At 42.8% G+C, this 25,743-nt stretch overlaps 1 protein-coding gene across 16 annotated transcripts in view; it reads right to left on the reverse strand.

Annotated features, from left to right (window-relative positions):
• Window positions 1-25,743, reverse strand: part of TENM3 (teneurin transmembrane protein 3) — a 2,716,013-nt gene that overhangs the window by 773,733 nt on the left and 1,916,537 nt on the right. For all 16 annotated transcript variants that reach the window (XM_083170719.1, XM_083170736.1, XM_083170731.1 and 13 more), the window contains one exon: window positions 7,504-7,568. The gene's annotated coding sequence lies outside the window, so the exon portion shown is untranslated. The remainder of the gene's footprint in view (window positions 1-7,503; window positions 7,569-25,743) is intronic.

Here is a 25,743-nt window from a genome sequence, read left to right on the forward strand (position 1 = left end):
GTTATCTTTTTTAGAGCTCATCTTTCACTCTTAACATGATGTCACATTAGCTGTTCCACTGAATGAAAGACATGTACATTGCAGGGGAAGAGCTGGAGGCACACAGCATGTGGGGCAAATGTTTATTTAATACTAATACTAATACTAATAATACTAGTGCAAAATCAAATCAAGTGGACTGGACTAAACAGGTCATCTAGAAATTAGTATCACCCAATTTCTGATGCTGGAAATCAATGTCATTTTGTCATTATTGCCGAAATTGAAACATTTTTAAGATGTCTTCAATCCGACACATGGCTCAGTCCTGTCTATTTATTTTAAATTCCTTCTAATCCTCTATTTTATCAGATTAGGACACAATCTGACGGCAACTGGTAAATTCCGCAGCTTAGCTAGAATTTTACAGTAGACTGATTAACCAGTCAAGTGCATCAGTATTTTCTGTGCAGAATCCAAAAACAACCGGCCATTCGTGTACTAAGCTCACTGTAGGAAGCTAGGAACGCGTGACTGTGGGACAAGTCTGCTCCACTGGTAGTTTGGGCACGGGAAAACCTGTGTATTTTATAAAGTTCATCTTTTATATTCTAAAACTAACAAAACTGTATGTACAGTACTGTATTTCATTTATTTTTATGGGTTGGTATTACAGACCAATGGATCAAATAGGTACGGGAACGAGACAAGAAGCAGCAGCCTGGTGTTCCTGCTAAACAATCCTATATGGCTGCCTGGGGCACGAATGGTCATTTATCTGGTGTTTTCAATGCCCCAACACTGGGAAACAGATTTTGAAATAGAGATTAAGCAGTCAGGAGATTCTTAGATAAGGGGAAGGTAATTCTAAGCCCTGTCTTTGATGGGCTGGGAGTGTGGTGCTTGGCAATAAGATCACAGCAAAAATCCACAATGCCCCTTCTCCTGTCTGCTAAGATAGAAAGAAAAGAGAGTTAGGGCGTAATGCACAGTATAAGGAGAATGCCATATTCCAGGACCAGTGAAGTACCACCTAGGGTGCCAACTGGGCCAATGACGGCCCTGGCAAGCACATCAATATTTGTTTATTAAGCAACCTATTTAACATGTACATGCACAAATAAAGCACAAATAAAATACAGAGGCCGTGGAATCACAGCGGGGTGCGAGCTGCACCCGGGTGTCACCAGAAGGAGGGATCACACCAATATGCTGACTCAGCACCTGGCTCCTGTCACAGAGCAGGAGCCAACAGGCAGTCTCTGGGACCACCGAAATGATAAAACAATGGCCAAGTTGCTATACCATAAATACATGTAAAAATCAGACTCTAAGGGCCAAATGTAATAGGGTGAGAGTATCAGAAAATGAGAGATTTGGGGAGTTTTCACTTTTTTTTCCTTAAAGCGGCAATCATTTACACTGCACAATCCGGTTGATTTTGCCATGTAATTGATTGCCGCTTTAGAAAAAATGGGAAAACTCTCTCACTCTCTGAAACTCTCACCCTATTACATCATTTGCCAGATCTGTCCCCCCTTTGTTAAAATCAGACCCCAGATTTCACCAACGCAAACCTCTATTAAAAATCATACACTGATTTAACCCCCACCCACCCAAACACAAATACCTCCTTTAATAACCCCACAGATCTGATGCCTCCTCATAAGAAACAAAAACACAAGTGGTGACAAGGGAGGTTATTCTGGTTGGTGCGTACATTTCCGAAATCTTTCGGAGCAGTCCGCACGCCACGCTGTGCGGACATCGTATGAAGAAACGCCCACCGGTCCTCCGCATACGGACGTACTCCCACTAGAAGAACAGGGCGTGTTTACGGACGACATCCAAACCTTGCGTGTGCGGTGGGGACACACATATTCTGCACGGTCTTACAGCGTTTGCACGGTCTTACCGCGTCAGAACGGACGGGAACCTGCCCGTACGCACCAATGCGGTGTATTTTCGCAAAACTCACCACTATTATCTGAACTCCGAAATCGGTCACATAACCCACTTATGCAGCCGTGCTTTCAGCATAGCTTTGTGTATTTTGTAATGGACCATTTAAGCTGCAAGGTTTCCAATTGAAGCAATGAAAAGAGTGTAATTAATGAGTAATGAGTAGAGGAGTGGATTGTATTGTGTTCAGGTGACATTGGTTCAGGTGCGGGAGTACTAATTGGGCGATCCGAATGCCTAGCGCATGACCGAGTGGTGTCCGCAAAGAAATACTTGCTTATGGACACCGCATATTTCTTGCCTTTTGGTTCGTTTGCAGTCGGTGTTCAGTCCGAATGTACGCGTACCATAATTAGTGCACTCCCTCGTGTACGCCCATGTTAACGCCCAGTTTAGCCCACTTTGAAACTACGCCCCTGTGTACTTCAGAATGACGCCCATAATACGCCCATATCTCCCGAGTGAATGTGGTGCACATTTCTGTACGGTATTAGTAAGAACAAGTACGGAGACCTTGCGTGGCACATGCGCATAGCGTTGCCCACGCATGCGCAGACGGCTAAAAAACGCCATCCGAAAGAATTCGGAAAATTACGCATCGACCAGAATAAGGTCCAAGATGGGCCAAGAGGCTCTGATCTGCCGTCATATTCTATAAAAAGCAAGATTTTGGCAATTGCCTCTCTGCCCACAGCCTTCTGCCAACCCTTATTTTGGTCCTCAGAGCTGACATACTGTAATACTTCTAATAATTTGCAGTGCATTATTCCTTAAAAGAGATAAGTATCCCTAATGAACAGAGGTAATGAATTTAGAAATTTAGAAAACATTAGATATATTATCTACAGAAGATTGCTGTGTTGCATATATTACCTTTAGTAAGTTCATTTAACCCTAACATTTTGAGTTCTCTGAGCAAAAATGCAGCTTAATATTATTCATTAGCTGTTTAGTGTACAGCATTACAGCGATGGGCATGGGTGGTTCTCTAGCCTTCAAAAGGGTAGTAGATTACTCTTAATCTGAGTATGTCAACAAAGTGACAATATCTAAAAATGCATCAGGAGGCGTTTGACAAACATATGTGACGATAAACGAAGGAGGGGCATGCATGTGAAAGGTTGGGGTGGAGCTCAACTCTGGTCTAGTACTTCTAATATACATCTAACTTTTCTGATGCTACACTCTTTCTTTCTGTTAGTATAAAGTGGGACAGATTTAATAAACTGCACTTTCCTTGCAGGGTATGACTGCGAGTAATGTGTTTTTGCTAAGCAATGGATGCTCTCAGTGGCCACAGTGAGGGCAAAAAACCCTACTTACTATGGGGTTCAGTTAGCACCTAGGAAAAGTGTGAACAGAAATCTGCAGTAAGTGCACACCTGCATTTTCCTAGGCACACCTAGCGTATTTTCTGGCACGCCTACGTTTTTCTTAGTACTCCCGCTGAACGGCCGCTTAACACCCCCAGACACCTGCTTCCTGCCAATCACCTTGCAAACGGCTTGCGAAGGAATAAAGTAGCAGGATTTCATTGCTGGCCAGTGTCACGTACGCGCATTGTGGCCCAGAGGTATGGGCAGCGTATCGATAATTTCTCCCTCTGCAAATTCGCACAACAGCGATCAGGCCTGAATTGTGTCTGGAACAAACTATGTTGCCATGCAAGGATAGCTTTTTTTTTCTGTGCAGGATATATACTGGATGTTTTTGCATGTAGCCCACATATGATAGACAGCTTTGTTTTTACATTGCAATTTAGATTTCTGTTTGGACACACCCCACCCACAAGTTACATCCTCCCCACCAGCAGTGCAACATGGTTTTGCCCAGGTGCTCAATTTTTTTTCTTTACTTACAAGCCCTGTATTTCTCTTATGCCATGATTAGTTCATTAGTCTAGACGTCGCATTCACAAATAAGTAAAAACATGTTAGACTGTATTTCATTGAGGCATTTTTTTCTTTTAATATAAAACCTTTATGATTTAGTTAATTTTGAAGCATATCCTCTGTCTGGGCTTTATTACAGCATCAATCCTTCCAATTTCATTTCAAAATTCACACTTTTGTGTTAATGAACTCTCTTTAACAAGTCTTCTTTATGTTTTGTGAGGTGATTTACACCTTTGTTTTATATTATGTTACACTTCAGATATATCTTTTGTTCTAATTTGGACTTTGGGGGATTGCACAAAATATCTGCCTGTCACTTACTTCATTATGTTATTAAACTTCATAGGAAACTGTGCACACTTATTTATGTGGCAGTAATGCAAAACGTCAAAGAATAGGAAGGCATACATTAGGACAGATTGCCAGACGTAAAGTGTAAATACTGGAAAACAGCAATCCTGCCTACACTTTATGATCTCTGGGGTCTATGCATCAACGGAATTTGTCAATTTTCAAGAAAGTGTATTAGCTTTAGGAGTGAATAGAGTCAGTTGCTTATTTTCATGAACAACATTATGCACTTAAAATACTAAATCTAAAAAAGTTACATGATGAACAAATAGCTTGTGTTATATGAATCGAATGCATCTCTGCAACAAACTAAGCTTATGGTCCAGTAACTTGGTAGGGGATTACTCCCGGCAGGGAGGCAACCGGAGGCGGCAGAGAGCTCCGTCGGAATGGGCAGCGCGAGCATCTCGTGCGCCCCCATCCGGCAGTTGGCGATTCTATTGCCAGCCGTCGACTAAACAAGAGGCGCTCCATCTCTAACCTGTGGTATTAATTAAGCCAACTGTGTTCAAATATGGTTATCCTTAAAACCTGGACTGTTAGTGTGCCTTTAGGAACATGGGACCCCTGTTTTAGTTAGTCCAAGAGAACGCTCAGAAAGTCAGGAGTTGTCTGGACTTTCTAGGAGCATAGGCAAGTGTGAGTGTAGAACACAAGTTTGTGTACAGTGTTGTGACAAAATGAAAGAAAGATTGTACAGTATAACTAGTTTATCCATAGCAACATAAAGTACTGGCCTGGGCATGTAACATGGCATTCTAGGCCACTGGCAATTAGGAGTTGAGCTTTTAAGGGGAGGAACGCTGTGTGAGGGGAGTTCTTATTTGATTGGTTGATGGAATGTCTGTGGGGTGGTTCTATTTCTAATATATACGCTGGTGTCTAGAAATATCTATCTCTTTTCAGTCAGATTCGTTGCCCGCCCTCCCGCCCTAAGTGTTTGGGTTTTATATTTGAATTGTTTTGTCGGCTTTATTGGTGGCCGGTTCAGAACGGTTATATGTTTTGCTTACCATTAAAGTATTTGTTGAAAGACAGTTTAGTCATATAAGTGGCTGGGCATGTATATCAGCTCACAAATATGGGTATCACCAGTCCAGGTGGGCTCACGTGCCACTTTATGATTAGCTGTCGTATCTACAGTATATGAATCGTTATGGGGCAGTTGGCCCAATTCTTAGCCCTGTGGGGTTTGATTGATGAGCTCTGCCTTTAAAGGTCATGTCGTGGTCATGGATAGTGGCAGAAGGTCGATCTCTGACCATAGATGGGGCAGATGGCCCAGTAGTTGATTTTTTATTTAATTTTTGGTGTTATTTTCCGGTTAGAAAAGGATAGTGGCAGAAGGTCAATCCTTTTTTTCCCAGGCTGGCCAAGGATAATGGCAGAAAGTCGATCCTTGGCCATCAGGGCAGTTGGCCCTTTCTTATTTTCAATTTATATTATTTTTGCATCATTTATTGTGTCCATATTTTTCAACCACCAACACCACCTTAGTTTAGAGGAGGGGCCTTTTTATTAAGAGTTAGTGATAAATAGGCCTTCCTCTTCAAATGAATAAAAACTGACCCCTTTCATGCCATAATTCAGTTGTCCGAGTCTTTCTTTTATATAAGTGGGTATGAGTCACGTGTGCATGCATCTGACTGTGCGATGTTTAAGGATTGATACTGTGCTTAAATACTGTAATATTTATATCTTAAGAATGACAAAACTTTTAACATGCCCAACTACTCCAAACGTCAATCATCCACATCTGGCGATGTGTGCCTGACATATCCCTATTCCTTTATAGAGGCGGAGAGGGGAAATTAACCCAAACAGGGCCGGAACTAGGGTGGTATGGCGGGTGCCACTGCACATAGCACTGCAGGGTAGGATGTGCTTTTGGTGGCTCTTGTTAATTATATGTTTCAATTACTTTAATTCATAGATTCCCTTCTCTTTGAATCCCCGCATCTCCTGGCTGCCCCTTTTTCATTCCCTCACACAAATTCTCTTTCTGGGATAGGGTCCCAAAAAAAGGCTAATTATGGCTCTGATCCCAGATATCTTGGCCATTAACTGTGAAATATTTCAGTGTATGGCTACTATATCTGATGGGTTTCAGAATGTCAGACATTTTACCTGACAGTGTATGTCCATCATTAGTTATATGGTTTATATCAGTATTATCATCTGCCTATGCTGGCATTGAAGGTTAACGCATTTGTGTTTTGTTCATTGGGTTGACAGTGTCTAGGTAGACCCCAAAATATTGACAAGCACAAGGTAGACATGGAAAAAATGGTCAACAACATGAAAATGCTTGACACGTGAAAAGGCCGATAAGAGGGTTTTCTTATTTGTTTCTGAGGTGTCAATTTTTATCTTGTAGCCCATGGATCTCCAATTAGTGTGCCGCTTCCCTCGCCATGCTTTAGGCAAGGTGCCTTGTTCTGCTACCAGTGCGCTTGGCACACTTTACCATTCCAAATCGAAAACCACGTGGATGGTGAAGTATAAAAAAAATGCAAATATGGGAAAATTTAGGAAAAACTCATTTTGTCTATATTCTGTATTGACTATTATCATGGAGAACAGTTGACCATCGATCTAATGCATGTCAACAAATAGAGGTCGACCTATTTACTGTCCACCTAATAACTGTTGACATAAAGTCCGTATAGCACTCATTTTGGTTATAGCCTAAGGCCTATTGTTTACTAAGAAGTAGGAATGCCTGTTTCCAAATATCTCCTTATGAATGTGAGCACTGGATATGTTGGAATAGTGAATATCCTACAGTATACATATATGTATGTATATACATATATATATATATATATATATATATATATATATATATATATATATATATATATACACGTTTTACCTGTTATGCAATAAAGCATTTAAAAAGATTGGAGTCTCAGAGTGACGCCTGTGCTACTTACCTGTTGATGTTCCATTTGGTTCTTGGAAGGCACTGGAGCAAGCTGCGACTTATATTGTTATTGGAGTGCTGGATTTCCCTCTAGCTCTATGTGTGTGTGTGTGTGTGTGTGTGTGTGTGTGTGTGTGTGTGTGTGTGTTTGTGTGTGTATACTTCTGGATTTTTGTTTGTATTGCCTGGCATATTGTACTGTTCGGTACAGTTTGCCATTCTTGTGTTGTCCCTAATATTATATGTACTGTATACTGATTCACTAATCCAAAATCTACATATTCAATACCCTTTGAAGTACATGATTACTTTTTTTTTAAACAGAAACATTTATACATTTGCGTGTATAGTATTACATGTGCCTGGCTGTGGCACTGGGAGAACCCTTACCTTTGATGCAGGCTGTTACCATGCAGGTTTTACACCGTCATGGAAATTAAATTGTTACTTTCATTCTAGGAGAAAAGAAAAAGAAGATATCTTCAGCAAATGGTGTTCACATATTGACACACATAAAACAAAGCAAATAGCAAGACTACAGTTGCTGATGTGACACAGAACCCTTATTGTTATTGTAGGAGTTAAACCAATCATATTGGTGGAAAAATTGTATACATATACTATACGACTGTTGCAATGCCTTGCACGTGCCCCTGGTGCCGGATATGAGAGACATGGCTGCCGACAGGGGGTGCTATGGGTACAGCTGTCCCAGGCCCCAGACTCTGGAGGGGCCTGGGCAGCTGCCCACAGCAACAGTGGCATGGTGCCACCCCCACATGGTGGCCCCCCAGCCAGGCACGCACAATACCCAGTGCAGCATGCAGAGCGCCGAGCCTAGGACACAGAGGGGCTCGGCGCTCTGCAGACTGCACTGTGCGCTCCTGAGGAGACATGGAGGCGTGCAGGAACAAGGGCGATGCCGCAGCTAGGTAAGTAATTGTGCAGGGGTTGTGCGGGTGCGGGGGGCTCGGACTGAAGGTCAGTCCTGGGTCCCAAGATTAATAGTGGCAGCCCTGATGAGAGATCATTGACAGTAGAATAGTAGAATGAGGGGAGAATCTAGGTTGCAGCGGGCACCAATCTGTGCCACAAGGGTAGCAGTCAGCAGCAAGTGCTACGCTGCATTGCACTATACCTCACGGAAGCAGACTGGGGCCTGGTTACCACCATCATGGCCACGCATCAGTGGCCCACACAAACCATCAACAGCCCCGCCTTATAGTTAATTGAAGGAATTAATTTTTACGGGATGCAAAAGTCCAAATATCACCCAAAAGACTGAGGTGGAAATTTACTAAGATGTATATTCTACTTCAAATGTGATGTTGCTATGGGCAACCAATCAGATCCTGTCTACTATCTACTAAAGGGTGTTAAATAAATAAGAAGTAGATTCTGGTTGGTTGCCCACACATGTGAAGTAGAATACACATTTTAGTAAATTTTCCCCTGACTGTTTTTTTCACAACAAGATAGATTATCACATATGTAATATGCTCATTGCCCTAGCATCTGACATACTTATTTGGTATGATAATTGAGTGTTACAGGAAATGCCTTTACACGTATAAATAGCATACTAAGTGGAACAAGGTATAAAGGTGTATCGGACAATATTGTTAATGTTTGGATAGCTTTTATAGATTTGCACATAGAAGGCACACATTAATGTTTTTTTGTCAATATCTGGGTGTATATATCTGTTTGGGGTGTTGTGCTGTATCCTGAAAACCCCTTTACTATATAATGCACTATAATGGTGTATCTTCTGGCATTGAGACTCAGGGCAAGGCCACTAGCAATATATGTGACCTGATATGAATAATGCATACTACTGTGTGACATAATGTGTATGAGGCTAACTTCTGTGTGGCATGCTATTAATAAGGTGTACTACTATGTAGAGTAATGTGAATAAATTTGCCCTACTGTGTGTCATCATTTAAATAATGGAGAGGGGTGCCAAATTTCTGCCTTGCCCCTTGGCCCTGCCTTATTACCCAAACTTCATAATTACCAGTTTCCTTAAACAATCACAAATACATTGGCACAATTTTGGCATAGAAGGGTGAACAACACTGCTCAGTTTTTATAGCGTCCCGTGTTCTATGATGCTTTGGTCACATATAACAATCATAAAATCATTATGTTGTTTGACACACTGTTGTGTCTTTACTCAGATCCAGTGAGAGAATGGTTAAGACTGTGCTAATGAATGGCATTTATGACTTTCAAAAATAGCACATATGTGGGTAGACAGTTACACGAGAAGTTGACTTAACCTTTTCCGGCAAGTGCACTCAGATCCAGGCCATGACATCAAGTTGCAGTTAAAATTTATGGTGGATGAATGGGATGTGTTAAGAAAACAAAGGAGGACCTCATGCTGGTTTATTGCTCACGTGCCTCCTCTTTGCTTTCCAGTTAATCAAATACTGCTAGCATCACCGGGATTGTCTGGAATATTAGTTTAGTCCTTTCCAATTACATATATGTACTGGGTCCTACTGAACACACACTTGCTGCCTGTGTGGTGTTGTCAGTGACAGCTATGGGTGGCTTCATTCAGGTTCTGGGCAAATCAATGAGAATATTTCTAGTTGAAGCGGTCAACTACTATTCAGCGTTTAGAATGTTGACACCAGAATGCTGACATGGACAAGAGTTCGACAAGTTAAATGTCAACAATGACAAGTACATTTCACTTTTACACATTTTTTTTTTAAATGTGAAGATGGTTTCCTAAAATTTGTTTTTGTGTTTAATACAACATTTTTGAGATCTAATCAACATTTAGACCTGCACGTACACTAACAAATAAAACTAAACAATGAGCAGTATTAGTATGCTATCATCTATGCCAGGCATGTCCAAACTATGGCCCCCCAGCTGTTGTGAAACTACAAGTCCCATCATGCATTGCCACTGTTTTGCTATTAGGCAATGCTAAAACTATGGCAAGGCATGATGGGACTTTTAGTTTCACAACAGCTGGAGGGCCATAGTTTGGACATGCCTGATCTATGCTAATCCTCTTAATCTCATATCTATTTATCTATCCATCTGTGGTGGGGGGATTGCTCCGAGAGGGGGAAAGAAAGGACCAAGAGGGGAGGAACATATAAAGTGGGAGGTAGAAGGGAGTAGAGCACTCCATAATGGCCACATGGCTGTTCAAAGGTGCTCTACCCTAAATATACTTACCTACTTGTTAAATCTCCTCTCCGGACTTCTCCAGGAGAGATGACTTATACGAAATCTTCCAGGTGCGAGGCCTGGCCAGTGAGGTATTTTCAACAAGGCAACCTAGGTGCCTGCCTAGAGCCCTGCAGGTCCCAAGGGGCCCCATAAAGATATCCCGGCCATCCATAACACACTCAGAGGATCATTGCCCAACTAATGCATTACGTTATGGCCATCACAAAGACCTTCCCACACTTTCAAAGTACCTTTGATGTCCTTTGATAGGCTAAAAAAAATGTTTGGACACACAAAATGGTCTCATACACTGTATGTGGACGCTCAGTTTACTTTAAATGTGACACAGGTATAAGTCTGAGTCTAAAAGATCTAGAGCCTGATTCAGACTTGTACGCAATGCTGATATTCACGCAGCAGAGCATTTATTGATGAACCGCGCACTCGCCAAGCTACTCTATTGAAGCCGGATGCAATCAGCAGCAAAAATATAGGGGGTAATTCAGATCTGATTGTACAGCCACGAATTTGCCACAACCAGCCTTCAGGTAGATGCATGGTCTAGGTCAACATGGGGCTGTGTCGACCTAATGACCTGTCAACCTTGTCCCATGTCGACATTTTGGCTGTCGACCTAGACCATGTTGACCTAATGCTTGCGTCGACCTTGTCCCATGTCGACCTTGCAGTATGTCGACCATATGACTGTCGACCATCTTTAGGTCGACCAACCAATCCACACTCCCACTCACATATGCCTACTTCCTGTCAACCACCATGCGTATGGCCGGCAATCAAAAAAAGTAGCCGGCTTTCATCGCAGGATGGCCTTGCAAATGCGTAATACGGGCCATATACAGTCTACCGATAATCGGCCACCATGTAAAATCACAGCCATGTGATCAGGCCTGAATTACCCCCAAAGTGCTATGAATCCGGAATCCCCCTCAACTTCAGGAAAGTAAAAGTATGCTCTTAAATGCTTCTGTATCATTTAAATATCACTGCCTGTCTGTGCTATAAATAATATTGATGCATATTCATACAATTCACATGCACAATGTCTATTCCAGGAGAAGGTGGGCAAGCCAGATGCAATTTGGCCATCACTAAATTTTGAAGAATCTGTTACATTAGCCCAGAATGGATGCTCTGCAATTCCTCATTTGTCACACACACAAAAAGTTAGATACTTCAGCAGAGGCAGATGGTCTGTTTAAGCAGATCCATTACAGTCTGTCATTTCTTATCAACAGATCTGAGTCAGTACTAATGAGAGTAAATAAAGACACATTTTATACAGACAGCTTACATTAAAACACTGTCCTACAAGTGGCTAAAATGTGTTATTAACTCTGCATTGAAGATGATATCCTGAGGAGTTTTACATTTTCACCTGCTATGGAAAAAAAATGGACATATTTATGTTTGCAATCTGAATTTTGCAATTAGAAATTAGTTCTCAACAATGTATAAAGAAAGGAGGAGGAAAAGGTTAAGGATTTTATATTTAGTGTAAATGAACCTTTTTTTCCCCTATGTCCGTACAGACTTGGATGCAGATATAGGATCTTATGCTGATTGACTCGGAAGGCTGCGAAATTCACAGCCTTGTGAGTCCATCAGACGCTGCCCACTGCATGCACTGCCGCCCCCATGCTCGCACGACCCCCCTGCATGGCTGCACGGGGATAATCATCCATTCGCCAGGCGGGGAGACACCATTCGATGGTTGCCGACCATCGAATGATTTCTCCAGCCGTCGCAGTTCAGAGACACCTATATAGTGACTCTGAACTGTGGGCGCCCCCCCCCGCGCGCCCGCCGTGTAGGGTGCATGCACCCGGCGAACTGAATGATCGCCATGGTGCACGCACCCTGTGTCTGCACATACGCAGAAATGAGAATTTTGTGAATTTACCAATTTTTCAACATTAAAATAAAATAAAAAAATTTCAATATTTTAGTAAAAAAAAAAGTTACTAATAGGTACCAAATCATCTGATATGAGATACTTTTTTTATCGCCCTATAATTAAGGAGTTAACTCAGGCAATAGTCTATAACCATGAAGACATATTATCGATTTGACTATGAGGAAGCTACCAGATATCTGTTCCATTAATGAAATCTTCAATTGCATATTCATTAGAATATTTGGTTTTAGAAAAGAAAATCTGTATTTTGCTCACAAATACAGAATGAGGGGTTATTATTGGAGATAGTCTTTATTCTGTATGTATGCAAACACTAGGGGGTATATGCAGGTTTTGGGGCTGTTCCTCTGTCCTGCATGGGGTGTTGCTCTCTGCCTTTGTGCTTCTGGTCCTCCTTTGTCTGTATCTCAGCACTGAGGTGCAGGCCGGGGCGGCGCTGGAGGGGCCGCGGAGGGGTGCGGTACTCTGGGTGGGGGAGGGGCTGCATGGGTTCTGGGAGTTGCAGGGTGCTAGAATGTACAAAGAAAATGTACTACTTGTGGATCTATTAATGCAGAGTTTATCATACTATTACACATATCAGTTTTACCATATGTGCATTGCATCCATGTGTGGCTTATCTCCTACAACATAACCTTCGTAATGTGCCCAAAATGGCTGCCTCATTTGGTATGCCTGCGGGTAGGATGAAAAACATAGACCTGATGGTTATGCTGTGACACTACCCGTAGCACTAGGACACTGAAACCACCCATTTTGAGTAATTTCTTCTGGGCTTGACCTATTCCTCCCAAGGTAATCTTACATAGTGTGCCCAAGACGGTTGCAGCACCTGGTACCTTTTATGGTTGAAATATATAACCCATAGAAGTTATTACCCAAAATGTCTGCACCAACCCTGTAGTATGCTTATTGTGCTCTCTACATTATGGTGGGGTAATCAATGTCGGGCTAGCCCGACAGCTTTGACCCTGTCCCCTTCTCGGTCGGCTGGCCTCTCATTTTGCAGGCGGGACTGCTTCTAAAGTCGGGCTTGTTTTGCCGAGAAGCCTGTTCAAAGCTGTCGGGGAAGCCAGCATTGAATAGGCTCCCGCTGCTATTTCTAACGGAGAAAATAGTGGCGAAGGATTGAATATCCCCCTAAGTCCTTAATGTCTGTTTTTCAACTTCATGCAATTCTAATTCCTTTGTTCAATGTATCATGTTTTTGATGTATATTAAGCAGTTTGGAATCCTGAGAGAAAAGTGCTATACAGATGTAGCGCCGCTCATCCAGCGCCGGGACCCACCAGAACGCCCTGACTGGGACGCGCGAGCATACCAGACACACGAGTTTCCCGTCGGCGGGGGACGGGAACACTGCCCGTCTCCGCTTTAGGGAGATGGCCAAGGTTAGGGGGGGGAGCGGGGAGGTGGGGGAACATGGGGGAACGGCGGGGGGAGCTCCGCTGTAAGGGAACGCGCGCATGGCGAATCCACCACCAGCCCCGCAATGATGAAAGACGCTCCATCTGTATAAATAAAATTATGATTATTATTATTCATAATAATAATAAAGTATGAATTTTATAATAAAAATATGAAGATATTGCCCATAGCAACCAATCAGAGTCTACTCATAATTTATCTAGCACCTTCTAGAAGACAGAATCTGATTGGATGCCAAGGACAACACCCCCACTTCTTTATAAAATATACTCCTAGGTCTATCCTAATCTGGTTAGTGCAATCAATCTTAAACCCCCCCCCACATGTGCTCATCTCACAGTAAACCCCACACTACAATGCTGAGCCCATAATATAGATCATCCCCTTAAATCCAGGTGTAATCTGCAGATTCCAAACAGCAACACTATTTATATTTATCCTGCGCATACTCCTGTGTTTATACATAAGTGACCACATTATCTAATATTACAAAAAATATATTTCATTCATAAAAATTAAACAAATCTCTTTCTTCTGATGTCTTTAATTATAGAACATGAAATACTTACAGTAAATACACATTAACACAATATAGATAGTAGAGTTGCAATTTCACAGTCATATATACAGGACATACTACCAGAACATCACAACGAGAACTCTGGAAACAAACACTGTAGTTTGTAGACACAGAACATAATCACTGACATTAGAGACATACTGATTCAAAGCACGAGTGCCCTATGGTTATTCCCAGTGCACCTGCTGTCCAATAAGATTGCCTATAACAGGTATTTGGTAAGTGAATTGTTGAATTTAAAGTTGCTAGTCCAAACAACATAAATTGTATGTCAATCATTAGAACACTTAAATGCCACCTATTATCAACCGGTTAAATGCAGCAAGTATGAAGTATTTATTTTGCCGCAGAAACCGGTTTGTTTAGCGCTCTGTCCAAAACCAATGCTTTCTTTTTTTTTTGTTTACTGGGTATCACAAAGTAAGAAACGTTCAGTGATACAAAATATATTTGGTGAGTAGCTGTAAATCCTGGAAACCGTTCAAGGATTTACAGCAGTGTGGCGGCTGAATTTGCTGACTCTATTCATAGTGGAAAACAAGCCGACAGATTGCTAGAGCTACATGGCAGGGATTCCCTTTCATGCAAAATAGAGTATTAGTTAGAGGTGATTGAAGCAAATGAGGCTGGCACGGAAAAAAAAATGGGAAATGAGTGGGAAAAAGTTTGAGGGTTAGAAAAACGAGTACAGACAAACGAAGCGGTGGGAGCCCTGCCACTGAAGATTATCGGCTGTATGAAAAAAGAGAAAGAGCTCTGAAAACACGGATCCAGATTTTATTGTGCGCATTGTGTGTATGAAAAGTACTGTAACAATAGGGCTTAAAAACTCCCAGGCATGTTCTGCACCTTTTCAATCAAAATACCCATCTTGGCAAGGTTCTACAACCAGATGCTAAGCACCACTGTCTCGGACGCTCTACCTGATCTTGTTGCAACCTGGCTTGTATTTTAGTCCACCTGCCAAACTTCCAGATGCCCAGGACCACAGACTCTCACTGCAGATGGTCAGGGTAAGGGTCGACTGAACAGGGCTAGTAACACCAAATGTCACAGTGAAGAATGAGCACCAAAGAGGAAATATTTTTGTATAACAATGAAGAAACATTACACTGCCATAGGTTAAATGACACGTTTCCCCGCACCAATACTGACCACAGGGCGTATTCACATTCAGCTAATGAAATACTCTAAGGATACCATAACGCAATCATCCTATTTACTTCTATTTCAATAGTCTTCGCTATACAATGCACAGTTCTGCCGTTTTTATAGCATGATGTACAGACTTTAGTAATCACGCTTTGTCTTGAATACCAAACGATCGGGGCTTTAAATGTATACAGCAGAGGTCCTTGTGCACGGAATGCTACTGGTGAGTGTTGCAGGCCGCGTAACCATCTGTAAGGCTAACACTGGTCAGGTTGGTAGATATGTTCAACGGTGATAATGTCCTCACGTTGTGCCTACATGGTCATAATGTTGACAATGAGCATATCACCATGTTCATGATGTCAACAATGATGCTATGTTTACATGGTTAATTGATTTTGTCTGTAAGCCTTGTAGAAATGCCAACATTCTGGCAATATCGACATTTTGTAATGCCGACATTAATAATGCTGACATTTTAACCATGATAAAAGTGGACATCGTGCCTACACCGGTCGGCTGGTAAACTACCGATATTACTCAGCTTTCAGAGAGAAAGAAACGAAAAGCAGGCTGCTTGGTATACGTAGTGACCGACTAGTAGTAAAATCTAAATTAATCTCCTAATTAATGTGTTACCAAGTGCCTATTGTACTATTGTGATTGTGCCAGGTTGTCATTTTAATGGCAAAAAAATATAAATTCAGATACCCCTGGACCCTGATTCTAATTAGATCGCTCCCCCACATTTTTATATGCGCATGTGGTGGCCTTCTGTGCGAGAGCCTTTGCCGACCTGCACTGTCGGTGTGGAATTTGGGTTGCTCTGATTTGGGAACGCCTATCGTTTCATGGGCGCTCCCATGCAAATGTTGAATGTTGCCATGCAAATACGGTCGTGATGGGTGGTGCCGGGGGCAGGCGACTGAAATCTCATGACATCAGCCGGCCACCCTCTCTTCGTCCCGGAGCACGCAAATATGTCAAAGCTCTTCTGACTATCGCCAACCATAAAATGATTTCTCCTACTGCAGGCACATGCCAGGAGATGTGTTTTCATAACACAGGCATGGTTGCGAGGAGATACGGCAGAGGAGGGGGGGGGGGGGTTTGGTGGGACGGGCACTCTGGGACTCTGTAAGCTTCAAGCTTCGCAGATTACAGAGTCAACCAGAATCAGGCTCCTGGTGCCTTTCCTTGTTTCCCTGCATGTTCATCACAATGTTCCACAGTACTAGCTAAGATCACTGTGGTATAAGCCAAGTGCGGCCCTGCAAATCAGTCTGTCTTTGTGTAAAGTGAGTCACCCTAAGCAAGTTAATGATACATTTGCAGTCTCTTGGTGATACAGTCGTTACCAAACAGAAACAAACATATTAACCTTATAGCAGTCGGCGTTACCACCTAGCACAAAAGATTATCTAAGGACAGCTGCTAGCCTAAGGTATGATTGCTATGTTTGATTCATCTTTATTTTCAGTTACTCACATAGATCACCTAGAATCATTTTCTATCTCACACAGCAGTTTTATACTTAAGTGATCCTTTTACGAGTAGCAAAAGCCAGATTAAGGGCCTCATGGGCCTGGGGCTGAAAATGTTCAAGGGTCTATTACGACTAGCAGAGAAAGAGTCAGATGCACTAAGCTTCAGAAGTGATAAAATGGAGAGTGATAAAAAACCAACCAATCAGGTCCTGCCTGACATTTTTCAAACACAGTCTGTGACATGGCAGGTAGGAGCTGATTGGCTGGTTGTTTATCACTCTCCATTTTATCACTTTTGAAGCTAAGTGCATCTGGCCCAAAATGAGGCCAATGCCATGTACGCATGTAGACCACGTATGCAATCAGCCCCAATGTCTCCTTAAATATGTAGAAGTACAATAATATACACCAAATTTGGTGTGGAAAATAGAAATGTAACACTAGGAGGTAAATAAACTAGAATGGGAATTCTGTAGAAGGTGGGATATTTCCCATAGCATCCAATCAGAATCCATCTATTATTTTTTAGAAGGGTGCTAAATAAATAAGAAGTAGAATTTGATTGGTTGCTATGGGCAACATCACATCTTCAATAGAACTCCCAATTTAGTAAATATACCCATTAGGCTGGATGTAATGCTGCTGAGTTCGACGGCTGTGCGGGATGCCATCTGAACTCAGACTTTCTTTTAAAGGGGCAATCACTTTCACGTCAAAAGTGATTGCCCCTTTAAAAAAAAGTCATAGTTCGGCCAGCTTCCCACATAGTTGCTGAATTTGGGTGTGATTACATACTTCTGCAAGTCTTCATGGCCGACCATATGGCCAGCTAGTGGCTGGTCATCCTCCAGCTGTCATGATGATGGACCTAGTTTTTTTTGTGGAGACCTTGAGCTGTAGGCCCATCCACCCCATTATTAATCTGGCCCTGCCTAGTAGGACATCTTATAAACATTGTACATTATACACTCGTCACATTATTCTTCTATACTTTGCGATAAGCTTGTATTAAAACAAATGCTCATAAACACAGATATTGTAGCTCACCAGGTAAATTGATGATTGGCTTAGTTGATACAGATGTCGCTACAGGTAGCGACATCCCCACAAGCGACCAATGTGACTAAAATAGAAGCTACTTACTATACTATACTATACAATGGGTCTCTAGATTTATATAGGATGAAAGATAAGAGTTTGGTGTAGGAGCTCATTATTGATTTGCAGACCAATCACTACATACAAAACACAACTGATCGGTAAAAGGTGAACACTAGATTGGATTTGAATCTGTACCTGACGGGATTGGCGGCATCGAACAGACAGATAGATGTATAATGCAGAGAAAATACATGAAAAATTTCTCAGGACAATCGAGAAATGTTGCTTGTAGCAAAATGATCAATTTAATAGCAATTAGCACCTCTTTAGTGTAATGGCCATTTTACTTTAGGATGAGCTGTAACTGACTTTTTTTTGCCGGAAATAGGGGGCTCTTCCATAATTGTATGTATGGTGGGTGCATTGTGTCCGGTGCCAAAGCTTTTGTGCACGTGCCACTAGGAAGATGGTGCCGCAGAGATGGTGAGAACCACTTGCTGGCACAGGGTAATATGCGGGGCTGAAGGGGGGGGGGGGGGGCACTGTAAAGTGGTAACTTTAGTCTACCAGCTGATGCAAGTAGCCAGTCATAGGGATTGGGTCGACAGTAAGACAAATCAATAGTAGTTTTGGTTGACAGGTCATAAGTCAACACATGGAAAAGATCGACGCCTTAGGTTGACCGTGTCAAAAGGTCAACACAAGCAATAGATCAACGTGGAAAAGGTCTAAATGAGTTTTTTCCCATTTTTGGTACGTTGACATGGGTTCCGTATAAGTGTACCGCATCCCCTAGCATGACTCACCATGCTTCGGGCACGGTGCTTTGCTACGCTGGGAACACAATAATATAACTCTATGTCCACTTGTATAGTAAAGTATGAAAAGCCACCTGTTTTGGGATTTTTTTGGGGTGAAATACTCATGTTGACCTAATGCATGTGTTGACGATGTTGACCTAAGATATGCCGAAACTTTGTCAAGTGTTGACCTATGGCCAATTAACCAATAGTGATTGACCTATTGACTGTCGACTGGCCAACTACATCCCAGTATTGCAGAGGGGTTATGTACTCCAGGATTCATACACTGCTAGTCAACATACTGCACCAAAGCGAACTACCTGATAGTGGGTGGGTACCTGCTGGCCTATAAGTCATGTGCCGCTATTAGCTTTCTTTTTGTGGCTACTGTGGTGTGGATTTGGAGGCTGATGCTATAGCACAACCGTTGTGTCTTTATACACAATGGTTGTTTCAAAATGAAACAAAAGTCACAGGAGGCATCCTAAGTCAAAAGACACCCACTGCCGGCTACTGTGATCTGCTGTTACATCCGAACACAGCATCGTATTAACTACATGACCATTTCACATTTGAGTAACCCTAAGATAGCTCAAGAAGTCTTACAAAATCAACCGCGCAGTCGCCAGCTCTTAAGCTGGGTACACATATGTACAATTTCATTTTTCTTGCGACCGTTCGATCGACCGAATACACGTTCGGCCGTCCAAAACATACGACCGTTCTGCGCGTACACATACAGTATGTTACGTTTTTCATCCTTGCTGGCGGGTCGCCAGAACGTACGCGCTGGCGACCTGCCAGCAGCCTCGCCAGCGAGAAAACTGAGACGCGCGTGCGTCTCACGCGCACGCGCGTCTCAGTCTCCGTCGCTGGCGCGACGGAAACCCTGTCCGTCTCCGCCTCAGGGAGACGGACAGGGTTAGGGGGGGTTAGTGGGGGGTGCGGGCAGTCGGCGGGGACCCCGGGTTACCGCCGGCAAGCCGGCGGGGACCCGGGGAAACGTATGGAAGCGCCGTCGGAAGGGGACGCGCGCGCCTCTCGTGCGCGCGCGTCCCCTTCTCACGATCGCCATGGCGCTGGCGGGGGATGGCGGCTGGCGACGCCAGCGCCATCCCCTGCAAAGATGGGAAAAGACCCATCTGTATGTACAATTTTACTTGCGACGTCCGATGTACTCCCGTCCAAACAATCGCAAGAAGAAGTATATGAGAGACCCTGTAACCCTTTGCCTGCTGCTTTAACTAATGTGTGTTTAATGCCTCACTGCCCAACACTTTAGAGGCATCACTTTAAGACATTAATCAATGTTGAAGTTTTAATAGTGTGTTATGGTGCCCTGCAAAGAGCTTCCAGCACACTCTATTAAAACTTCAACATTGATTAATGTCTTAAAGTGATGCCTCTAAAGTGTTGGGCAGTGAGGCATTAAACACACATTAGTTAAAACAGCAGGCAAAGGGTTACAGGGTCTCTCATAATGCAGCATACCACCGTGCTTTGTCAAACTGTCAAGCATATCGATCGAACGTGCGTACACACTTCACTTTTGTTCCGATATGGAGCCGTCCTGTCGGATGAAATATTAAGCAGCAAAGAACCTTCGACCGACCGACCGTGGACGGCCAAGAGCGTTTTTGGCCGTTTATCGATCGCACAGCAGCAATTGGGACAGCGTACACACCTATACAATCGAACGGCCGTTTGCCCCCAGATTGGAAGAACGGCCCGACGATTGTATATATGTGTACCTAGCTTAACACGCTAACAACATGAGGCAGACAATCCCACTTTCTTGGATGCATGTCAATCATGATGCGGGTGTTGGAGTCACTGAAATCAACATAGCATCCCGGATCTGCATATACATAGTGCTGCTCCTGCGCATGGGCAAATCCAAAATAATTGGAAATGAATATTGCATCCACCTCAGAATCAGCCCCCATATCGATTATATTACAAAAATGATTGCATAGTCCCTTTGTTTCTAAAATGCTTTAGTGAATAACAATCCATAGAAAAATTCAGCTCCTAATCCATTCAATTTACAATAAAATATATTGCATAAATTTAGGTACAAAAGACCTGAACTATGACTATAAATGTGTGTTTGGTCATTGGTAACGAAGTAGCACTGAGAGATGTACTTGTCTGCACTGGAGTAATACAAAGTCAGTTTGCTTGGCGATTGCCAAAGGCAATTTAATTTTCTTGGAATAACATCAAAAGAAAGATAAGTTGTATGAAGAACAAGAACTGTTTCATCATAAGCTGAACAAACATATTTTAAACTTTTCTGAAATAAAAACACTGCTATGTTCTCTAAAGAACAAAAATGGAAGGGGCATTGATGTCTATATACTGGTATGGAAGGTTATGATGGACATTACAGAGTCACTGCATAAAGAATGTTCAGAATAGACCCCCTTCAATTTTAACTATTATAAGACATCAAATAAAGAGGCTTATGAATCAGCTCGTATAATTTTTATTTCACATAGGAGGGTTACCAGCTATATGAAGGAATGCCAGGTGAACACCTGCACACACAAAAATGCTATAATATCGAAACCGCACAGGTTTGTTCTTACAAAGATGTTTAAACCCTGACCTCACATTGCTGCCCAGAGCAAAATACACTCACAGCTAGTTACCAAACAGCTATATAAAACCTAAAATGGTCTGCATGTCTAGTGTAACCCCTAACACTGCTGCACCATTTGTGTATGACATGTAGGGGTGCATGAACATCAGGACCAGCGCTAGTGAGCAGTGATGTCACTTTTTGGTGACCAGTGATATCAGTTGTGTCTCATGACCTTATGTAACATGACAGAATGTACAATGCAGACTTGCCCACCCTTCTGGAATGTCCAGGAGAGGTGTTACTTGGAAATCTCCTTGGTATACGAGAAATTAGAACAGCTTCTCTCATCTGCCGCCTGCCCCACAGAAGTGGGTGGTCCATAAATCACAGCACTATGGAAGATGGCACCTCAATGATGCATGACAACACACCTCCCACACCTTCCAGCTGGGACTCCCATTTTGACATCTTCCAGGGTCCAGGTAGAAAGTCAGGAAGTGTGATATAGTGTCAATAAAAATAAAGAACACCTAACTGGAAATCTTCTGTCTTCCCTGAGATCACCTTAGGACACCTATGTTACAGTGTAACAGATATAATGCCACAGTCAAACTCCCCACCTGCCATTATCAAAAAAACTTAATTTCAAGTGCCCAGGACAGCCATCTGAGGGGTCTGCAGGGACTCCAGTCCAGGGTCCAGGTAGAAAGGAGGCCTAGAACTGGAGTCTATCAAGTATAATTTATCATATGACAAACCATATGTGGGTCCAATTTAAGGTCACCTTCATTCCACGTTTTAGAACAGAGTGACATGATGATGCTTGTTCTAGAGCAATGGTAGCCAACTCCAGTCCTCCAGAGCTACCAACAGTTCACCTCGCAGGTACACAGTTGCACTCATTACTGATTGACACATTTTAAAACTTCATTTGTGATTCTGTGAGGAGACCTGGAAAACATTAACTGTTGGTAGATCTCGAGGACTGGAGTTGGCTACCAATGTTCTAGTGAATACAGGAGCAAAGATAAATTGCATTTGACCAAATGATGCAACATTAATGGAGGCCGGCTGATGGATTGTAACCAGGACCAGTAAGAGACAGCTTTGGTTCCAAAAAAGGTGATTTAAACAAGGAGTAATAATCAAACTTAAACCATGGGAAAAGGTTACAGAGAAAGTATCAGTTTCTATGCATGTATTTTACAGATGTATTTTATAAAGAAGTAGAAAGCTGCTGCAGTATAAATTTGGAGTGGCACTGCACGCTTCTGCTGCCGGAACTAATCTTATCCCGACCAGCAAATTGAGAATAATAACAGGCATAAAAACAGCTAATGTAGAGATGAGCAAATCTGCATTGATTAGAATTGTTGAGTTCAATCAGAGCAATATAAATGTTCAGAATCTGATAGGAGGCCTCCAAACCATTATCTGAGCAAGTGAGAAGATCTTGTGCATGAATTGTCATTTAATTGTTATACACAATCCTAAAGATCTCTAGTGTCTTTATTTTGCAGCTGTTATACTTAAATTACATAAAACTTTTGTAAAAACTCTAAAGCAGATTCCGTGGACACTGGCCCGTAATATGGGAATGTCTGATACCCAGAACATAAGCATCAATGTTTTGCCCAGGGACCACCACAAGGTTTGCACTGCAGTCACCTGAGATACAGGTTGCGACCCCTTGTCTGGGCTCCTTAGTACAGAGCTGGGAGACACTGGAGCTGAAACAGAATTACTTGTATGAGGCTTGCAGAAGCTTAGATAACAGAATGGGTCAGAACCAGGCAGGCAAGAGGTATCAGGTGAGAGGAAGAAACAGATCACGGATTAGCTGAGGTCATAAACCAGAATCACAAGGAACTGTAAAATAGGAAAAATGGAATCAGGTCAAAGGTATAGTCGAGGTCAGAAAGAAGTAGACAGATAGCATATACAAGGTTCACACAGGAGAATGCTGGAGATAGGTGTAGACCCTTGTCAGTGCTCACAGGCTTCCTTTTATAAGGAGTAGTGTTCTACATTGGCCCCAAAGATTACATCAGCTCGGACTGGTGTCCTTTTGGGACCTGCACTTGCCTTTTCACAACCGTGAGCAGCCTGCAGCAGGAAGGAAAGGAAGCAGGCAGCCAGCATGACCCCTGTCATTTGATGACCTTCACTCGAGTGCTGCTCATTGCTTCAGTATGGGGACCACCAGTAAGCCGGCCTGGTAGTTTTAGTGGCCCCACATACTGTAGCCCTCTGCCCAAATGGGACCAAACATCACACAGTACATTTGCGGAGAAGTATTACTTGAACTTACCAACAGCACAATGTTTACCCACAGCACAAGGACTAGGTCTAACATAGTGGGGTTAGGAAGAATCCAATCCTAGTCAACCTGCCACCTAGATAGTGAATGCACTTTTCTGGCTTTATGATGTTGGGATCATTAAGTGAAATATCACAGAAGGGAAATACTGTGAGGCATTAAAGCTGCCTGTAACACGTAGGAGGCCACCCGTAAAATTTTGACTGCTACCTTAATGACAAATGTTAATCGCAAGTTAATTAATAAATGTAAGAAAATAGCAATCATTTTATTATATTTTGGGATAAAGCAACAAAACCTAATAAACTGAAACTGTGTTGGTTTTCTGCAATTGGGTGGTAAACTTTGTTCCAGGTATTTCCAGTTACCACTGGGCAGAAGATCAGCTGTAGGCAGTAGATGGTGTAGCAACCTTTACTGTTGCAGCGCCATCTACTGTATAATAAAAAATGAAATTCTATGAATTAGAACTGTATATTTGTCTTACTTCAGAAATTGTAACCGGGAGACATGCACTAAAACCATGCATGCACGGCACAAGGGCGATTTTCCTCCTCGCCGTATCTGCATTGCTTGAGTTCTTTCAGCACCCAAAATATTACAGTTAGTATTAGCTGTGGGGACCTATCATGGCAGCCTGACATGTGGTCATGGCAGACACACCCCCTCATTCATGTTGCTCACCACTGACATTAGACATCAGTAATAGACATCGCTCCAGTTGGTTTAAACACACAGGGGCCTATGTAATAGCATTCGGAGTTGCAGGATGCCAGACAGTGGCCCTTATTCTGATTGACGCGGACTTTACCGCATTCTTACGGATCGCGTCTTTTCGCCGTCTGCGCATGCGTGGAGAACGCAACGCGCATGTGCCACGCCTAGACTCCGTACCAGTTCGGCAAAATCCCGTCCAAAACTGTTGGCCGCAATCAGTCGGGAAATATGGGCGTATTATGGGCGTCATGCGGAATGGCACATGGGCGTAGTTTCAAAGTGGGCAAAACGGGGCGGAAACATGGGCGGACACGGGGGAGTACACTTATGTTGGGGGGCGTACATTCGGAAACCACTCCGAATGCACGCGATCAAAAAGGCCAGAAATGTGCGGTGTCCACAAGTGTACTATTGCTTTGCGTACACCACTCGTTCATGCGGTAGGCGAACGTACGCCTAATGACTACAACCATTAACACCTGAACCCAATAGAATCTACTCCTTTACTCATTACTCACTAATAGGACGCTTGTCAGTGCTTTAATTGAAACCATTGCTGCTTCAAGGAACCCGTACTAAACACCCACATATGCTGTACTTGTCAGACACTTTCAAACTGCTAACAATGGACATGACAGAATATTAATACTAGCAATACACATGTGTATTTGACATGTACTCATGAAACCACACATTTTGGGTAAAGTAAACACATTTATTTATATTCATGTCACAGTCAATGGCAGTGTGATGCAATGACCATAAAATAATACATACAAACAATAAACAACATGGCAGGAATGCCGCAAAATAAATAATAATACAAAACAAATATAATTGCACACAGATGGACTCCAGCACCTCCTATGTGCCACTGCACATGCAGCCAGTGGGAAATGATGAGGCTGCTGGCCCTTCTACAGCAGGGCAAGCTGCACCTGACCATTCAACAGCAGGGCACCCTACACCTGGCCCTTCTGCAGCAGGCCAACCTGCAGCTGGCTCATATGCACCATCAGCAGAATCATTTGGAACACAACCGGGGACTTCACAAGATAGTACCATGGCCATCACTTCAAGTACAGCTGACAGTAATGCCAGGCAAAAGAGGGCAACAGGGGAACCACAAAGGACATATGAAGCAAGGCCTCAGCTGGTTCCCCTCAGCACGTGATTGGACACAAGAAGCTGACACACACAGCACAATGGAAGATTTGGGAACACATAACGGCAGAGATTAATGCAGCCACAAGTTCATTTCCGACCACGTTTGGCCTTGGTAGGCTCCTTGGCCTGTGCAGCAGCTCTTCGGGGACGG

The sequence above is a fragment of the Crinia signifera genome, chromosome 1 (assembly GCF_055691185.1).
Source record: "Crinia signifera chromosome 1, ASM5569118v1, whole genome shotgun sequence".
NCBI lineage: Eukaryota > Metazoa > Chordata > Amphibia > Anura > Myobatrachidae > Crinia > Crinia signifera.